The following is a 7,308-nucleotide window of genomic DNA, read 5'->3' as shown; positions in this document are numbered from 1 at the left end:
GTATTTTCCAAGCTGGGTACATGGTGGTGTGACGCTATTGGATAATGGTTGTAGTGATTTGTTAATGGTGGTCCTGAGAAATTCTAAGAGTTCATTCCCCTGCCATAGCATGGTTCCCATTACTGTAATAATTTTCTTTCTTTTCTCCACAGTTTCTATGTACAATGATAATGTAGTTTCAGTCAAGTCAGGGTGGGTAAGGCTTTGAATCTCACAGATTGCTGAGTCTGAGCTGTTATACTACATAGTGAGGGAGTTTTGTCTTTATATGTTTTACTGAATGTAACAATGTATGTAACAATATGTTTCTGAAAGCCCATTCCATACACTGATCAGAAATAATCTTACCTGACATACCCAAATAAAGATAGTATTCATCTCCAAGTTAAGATTAAATATAAGCAACAGGCCTCAAATACAGGTCAAGTTGCTTATGCTTGCTATTGTAAAATTAAATCTCAATACTGCTAAATTGTGATATTGCTAAAAAATAGGAACAGAAAATGTTGGCTATGGTATGTGGTTCTCATCAAAAGGCCCTGAAACTATCAGAGACATTGACCACAGTTAATGTAAACAGCTCAGTGTTTCAAGGATTATAAATCTGCAAACAAACATCTTGGGTCCAACCCAGATCAGAATCAAACTACTTTTGCTGGATCAGAAAAGATTTGGGTTAGAAGCACTAATATTACTAAACAACTGAAAACAACATTAACTAAATGAGGAACATGCCCAATGGTAATTTTACAGATTAGAATGGCTCTAGACTTCCTGCTAGCTAAAGAAGGTGGTGTTTGTACCCTTATTGGAACTGATTGCTGTACTTACATTGTTGATTATCATGACTCAATTGAAAAAGATGTTTCCACTATCGCTCGCATTGAAGGTAACCTTAGGAAAGAGTACCCTTGGTTCCTTTCTAGTTTGTTTGGCAGTTTTTGGGGTTCTATTGTATCTACAATTTTTATTGCTGCAATTATTTATCACTCATGTTTGTTATGTCATGTCAGAGAGTTAATTCCAAAAGCCATGTCATATCTCTCGCAATACCAAAACCAACAAATTGTCAGATAATCATTATGTCCAGGTAAAGGTAATATCTGAAATTAACACGACTAAAGAAGTACTCATTATTGAAGATAATCCTGTGATATCCTACCCCATTACCCCAACGAGACTGGGTAAATAAATGAGTTCCTCAATGACCATCAGTATGTTCATATGATTCAGACTAATCTCAGTAATCTTCACTAGTTAGTGAAAATAAAAAAATTTCAAAGGGAGAACTGTCGAATTCTAGTTAGTCTGAGGCCTATATAACCTGAACTCTGGTTCATTTCGATACCATTTTCTATTTCTAAAGCTCACGTCCAGTGGCGTAACTAGACCCCTAAGGGCCCCGGTACAGAAATTTACAACTGGGCCCCCCTAAAGGGATTGTTCACCTATGAGTAACAGTATGATGTAGAGAGGGATATTCTGAGACAATTTGCAATTGGTTTTCATTTTATTTTATTTGTTGGTTTTTGAGTTATTTAGCTTTTTATTCAGCAGCTCTCCAATTTGCAATTTCAGCAATCTGGTTCCTAAGGTCCAAATTCCCCTAGGAACCATGCAATGATTTGAATAAGAGACTTAAATATGAATAGAAGAGTGCCTAAATACACAAATGAGTCTTTAAAAAGTAGTATTTGTTTTTAGATGGGGTCAATAACCCCCATTTAAAAGCTGGAAAGAAATAGAAGAGGAAGGAAAATAATTCAAAAACAATAAAAATAAATAATGAAGACCACTTGAAAAGTTTCTTAGAATTTGCCATTATATAACATACTAAAAGTTACATGTAAAAAAGGACATGTAAAATTGAGGTTTCATTGTATTATATAGTGGATAATGCACCCCCTACTGTAATTTATAAAGATATTAGAAGTCACTGAGGAGTTACGCGACCATATAAAAGCACAATGCCGCAGGCTTTTATACGGGTCATGTAACTCTGAGGTGACTTCCAATTTCTTTATAAATTTTGGTAGGGGGTGCATTATTCATTATAAATAAGTAAGAAGTAAATAAGTAAGAAGTTCTTTGCCTCTGATTTTTATTATTGTACACAATGCCACACTTACCCTTATATTGACTCTTGAGCATGTTGTATTGCTGCAGGTTGTGGCATAAGGGGAAAGAAGACACGGAGGATGGAAGATGTAGGGGATGAGCAACACTTGAGATGAAAGGAGAGGGACAGAGGGAGTGAAACAGATTGGAGAATGAGGGCACAAGGCTGGAGAGAGATGTAGGTGGGAGGGGCAGACAGAGCGAGACTGAAGAATGACAGGGTGTGGGAGGGACAGAAGGAGCGTGCTGCGACTGGAGAAGGAGGGGGGAGCTGAACAGAGAGGAGAGAGACACAGGCAGATCGACGATCGTCAAAGAAGAGGGAGAGGTACGTTGAGGCAGCAAAGGGCAGAGGGGGTGGCCGCGCAGCCGCCCCCGCCGTATGGCTGCAATTCGTGGCGTGTGAGCTGCCGGGGGTGCGGGCCCTGGCCCAATCGCACCCCCTGCTCCCCCAGTAGTTACGCCACTGCTTACGTCCGGTCAAGCTGAAAATATTTTTTTCCTTGAATATTTTGTTTATGTATGCAGAAAGAAACATGATTGTACAGGAACATAAGTTTATAGGCTAGCTGTTAGATAAGGTGGAAGATGGTTCTATAAACAACATGTTATGTAATGGTGCAGTCTTGGGCTTCGAGGTTACTTAGAATAAGAACTAAAATCAGTTTGAAAAAAAGGTAGTCACACCTTTATGCTGAATGTAACCAATCATGTATGGCTAATATTTTCTATGCTGATGCGATATTACAGTATAAAGATATATGTGACATTCAGAGCTACTGAATGCTTTTGTACTGAATAAACTTCCTTCTCTGATTGAAACTTCGAAATGGCATTGGACTGTATCATTGGAACAGACACTCACCGAGGCACAGACCCAACAGGCTACTAATGATGTTGCTTCTAATACTGCCGTGTAGTTGGCAAATTTCTCTTGGTTGAGGCCTATCAAGGCTTATAATAATGTTGCTGCTGCTGCTGCTACTACATTGTTGGCAAATTTCTTCTAGCTGAGGCCTATCAAGGCTACTAATAATGTTGCTTCTACTACTGCAGCTTGGTTGGCAAATTTCTTCTGGGTGAGGCCTATAAAGACTAATATTAATGTTGCTGCTGCATAGTTGGCAAATTTCTTCTAGTTGAGGCCTGTCAAGGCTACTAATAATGTTGCTTCTAATACTGCCACGTAGTTGGCAAATTTCTTCTGATGCGGAGTCTGTCACGGCTTCTAATAATTTTACTTGTACTACTGCTGCATAGTTGGCAAATATTTTCTGGCTGAGGCCTATCAAGGATAATAATAATATTGCTGATGCTGCAACTTCTCCCGCATTGTTGGCAAATTTCTTCTAGCTGAGGCCTTTTCAAGGCTACTAATAATGTTGCTTCTAATACTACCGTGTAGTTGGCAAATTTCTTCTGGTTGAGACCTATCAAGGCTAATAATGTTGCTGCTACTGCCGCATTGTTGGCCAATTTCTTCTAACTGAGGCCTATCAAGACTACTAATAATGTTGCTTCTACTACTGCTGCATAGTTGGCAAATTTCTTCTGGTTGGGGTATGTCAAGGCTCCTAATAATTTTACTTGCACTACTGTCGCATAGTTGGCAAATTTATTCTAGTTGAGGCCAGTCAAGGCTTTGAATAATGTTGCTTCTACTACTGCAGCATGGTTGGCAAATGTATTCCGGTTGGGGTATGTCAATTCTGACTGTCATTTACTATCTGTGAAATGCAGTTTTCATGTTGGTGGGGTCTAGTTGTCAGTTACTCAAGCTGGGTCCTACTCTCTATTCTACAGAGTGTAGAAAACCTAGAGACACCTGAATTCATGCCAATTACAGTCTCTTAAAGAAATAATCAAATCTTTCAAAGCTATTGCCGTCACTTGCCTTGTGCCACTACTAATAAAGACCTGTTGCCTCCAAGTGCTCTCTAGACACCTGCAATCATATTGGCACTCTTCAATGTGTGCTTACATTTGAAATCATGTCTCTATGGCTATTGTCTGTGGCCTTTTGAGAAGAGTACTAGCAAGTCCTGTTGCTAACTGCTGCCTCTAAGTGCACTCGCAAGAGATGCACTCTGAAACGAATGCAGGTAAAATTACTCTTCCATGTATGGCCTTCTATCATACTACTACCCAAAGTCCTGCCTCTAAGTGAGATGTCTGCAAGTAAACAAATGAATTCTCTGAAACGAGTGCTGCCTCATAAGTCATCATCATACAAATAACAACTCTCTTCAGTCTTCAGCTAATGTTGTGTTGGATTATACTTATATTGAAGGTTTTGCATTATATTTAAGGTGCAACCAAAAAAAAAGAATAATGGATTTTAGGGCCACTCAATAGAATAGCAGATTCATTTGTCGCATGTCTTGTGACGCTCGTCATATGCACATCAAAATTGGGCATCACAAGTATAACTACCCAATGCCCTAACCATACACCTGTAGGAGTGGAAAACTTTTCCAGTGACAAGTTGGCAGATCCTGGAATGCTTAACGAGGAGCAGCTCCAGTATTTCATTGAATACATGCACTCGGAGGGATATGATAACATCCCCCCTGGGTTCCCCGGGATACAGTTTCTCAAAAGAAACATAGTGGAGAGGCTGCGGCACAGGCTGAGACGGCACTTCAACATCCATCTCAGGCTGCGTGTTGTCCATCAGATCTGTAGTGACGTAAACAGGCGGCATCCATAGTTAGGTCTGAGATTGCTTGTTTAGCCTGTTTTTGTGTGCTGCCAGTTTAATGTGGGCTTCCCATGTTATTATGTGTGGTAACCAAGACGCAATTCTCCTCAAAGTAATAAGTTATTGTCTTTCCAGTTTTTTGTTTTATATTTAGAAGTATAAGATTATTGCAACTCCAAATAGGTGTTCTGATCATGGAACTGTAAGAATTCTAGAGGACATTTGAATTAATGATACTGAAATAAATTTGGTCAGTTGTAGAATATAAAAAATGCAGATGTGACTAGAATGTTGAGTTTCTTTTATGTGAGTCGAGTTCTCTTCAAATATCAGCAGTACCCATGGAGGCAAAAATATGAAGTCAACAGTTGCTTACATGATGGTGGATTATATACACTCAACAGGGATTTGTCCATATTAGGGTCCAAAGATAAGTCAGAGTCTGCAGCCATCAAACATAGTCCCTGTACTTGGGAGGAAATCAGGCCAGTCCTGGAGAAAATCAAATTGGTTAACTTTAGGAGCATAGTATGAAAATAGCGCAATAGAATCATCTTCTAAGCCCTGCAACAACAATTATATATTGACTGTTAGGGTCAACAAGTTTGTCATGTGGTGTTTATTGAAGGTGAGTCTTGCTATAAACTGATAGCAACCTCTTATTTCATTGGTAGATGAGGCTGTATACTATACTGGGCACTGTTTGGATTTTCTGGCATGATGTTGTTGTAAAGGTATGTTAATATAGGCAGAACAATCAAATCAAAATGCTCCTTTGTTTGGAGAAACCTGCATGTTAAGAGAAACCACCTTCAATAAATTGCTCATAGAATATTGTACACACAAGTTACGTAATGTTTGTTGTAAAGGTATGTTAATATAGGCAGAACAATAAAATCAAAATGCTCCTTTGTTTGGAGAAACCTGCACGTTAAGAGAAACCACCTTCAATAAATTGCTCATAGAATATTGTACACACAAGTTACGTAATGTTTCTACCTGTCTATGTAGGTTATAGAAACATATGGCAGCCAAGGGACCAAATCTAAAATTGTGAACAAAAATATGTAGCTGGGCCCACCACCTTAAATAATAACAAATACACATATTTTGATTGCAATTATATTGGCCACAGCTTTATTGAACATGAAACAACATATACGCCTGCTGCAGCCAATGATGACGGCAGGAGCGAATTAACAATCGATCCCAGGTGTCTCCAGCAGCCTGATGTGGATCTAAGCCATAAGCTACAGATCCTTAACTGCATAACCCACCATTTCCTTTATCATGGCATTTGCATAACTCCGCCAATTAAAGCTGTGACAATAAAACAAAACAAAATTAAACAGTGGAAAAAACAATATTACAGAAAATTCTGATAAACCCAGCGGAGGGTGGGAGGGTGCTTTTTCTCAAATAAGAAAGGCTGCTCTGTCAGCTGGGTTATTTTAAACCATCTCCCTTCCTTCAATTAAGTGTTGTTGCCAATGGGGTTAATTTATCAATTAACCAATTAGGGCGTGAACATGTTACTAATTTGTTTATTGGTCCCGCAGCCATGGACCCGAGTTCCCTATTAGGACCTACGGGTGATCCTGGCAGCCAAGGGACCAAATCTAAAATTGTGAACAAAAATATGTAGCTGGGCCCACCACCTTAAATAATAACAAATACACATATTTTGATTGCAATTGTATTGGCCACAGCTTTATTGAACATGAAACAACATATACGCCTGCTGCAGCCAATGATGACTGCAGGCGCAAATTAACAATCGATCCCAGGGGTCTCCAGCAGCCTGATGTGGATCTAAGCCGTAAGCTACAGATCCTTAACTGCATAACCCACCATTTCCTTTATCATGGCATAACTCTGCCACCGTCAGTCTGCGTACCCCTGCAGGACTGACGCCCCAGCAAAGCCAAGGCATTTTCTATTCCTGTCTGGAAATTCATGTTCAAAATGTCTAAACCTATTCTGTTTAAATGGACTCCATCTTTTCTGAGTAATGCTTTATTATCATTTTCTAACTCCCTATGCCTCAATGCCTATACCCCCTGTTCGTCTCACAAATGCAGAAACTGTCTAGTTTTTTGCGGCAGTTCTCAATTGCACTGGTGTCCCTAGCACCCCTCCAATTTACTCTGGACACTACCTCAGACCAAATAATTTTTATGCCTCCTATCATATGTCTACAACGGGTTAAATCCTGTTTTATGGAATAAATTAATTTTTTTCTATGCCCAATGTCATTGCCCCCTGCATGTATAATTAATATCTTAGGTCCCCTCGATATCCCTTTTAACTGTATTACCTCTGGTAATATTTGTGACCATCGGAGGCTCCTGATACCACGCCACCTTATACGTACTATTGATGGATCCAAACCCAAATTTCTACCATATGTGCGCTTCCCGGCTCTCTTTGCTGCCCAATAAACATATGAATGGCCCAATATCCATACTGTAGCAGGGGGAGAACCTACA

The 7,308-nt window shown here is 39.5% G+C and overlaps 1 protein-coding gene across 2 annotated transcripts in view; it reads right to left on the bottom strand.

Annotated features, from left to right (window-relative positions):
• Positions 1-5,899: 5,899 nt before the first annotated feature.
• Positions 5,900-7,308, bottom strand: part of tab2.L (TGF-beta activated kinase 1 (MAP3K7) binding protein 2 L homeolog) — a 102,565-nt gene continuing 101,156 nt past the window's right edge. Inside the window, exon 13 of one of the 2 annotated variants that reach the window (XR_005961253.1) lies at positions 5,900-7,303. The gene's annotated coding sequence lies outside the window, so the exon portion shown is untranslated. The remainder of the gene's footprint in view (positions 7,304-7,308) is intronic. The other variant, XR_001935749.2, reaches the window with a different exon arrangement.

Source organism: Xenopus laevis, chromosome 5L (assembly GCF_017654675.1).
Source record: "Xenopus laevis strain J_2021 chromosome 5L, Xenopus_laevis_v10.1, whole genome shotgun sequence".
Taxonomy (NCBI): Eukaryota; Metazoa; Chordata; class Amphibia; order Anura; family Pipidae; genus Xenopus; species Xenopus laevis.
This window is presented reverse-complemented; position numbering and strand designations above follow the sequence as displayed.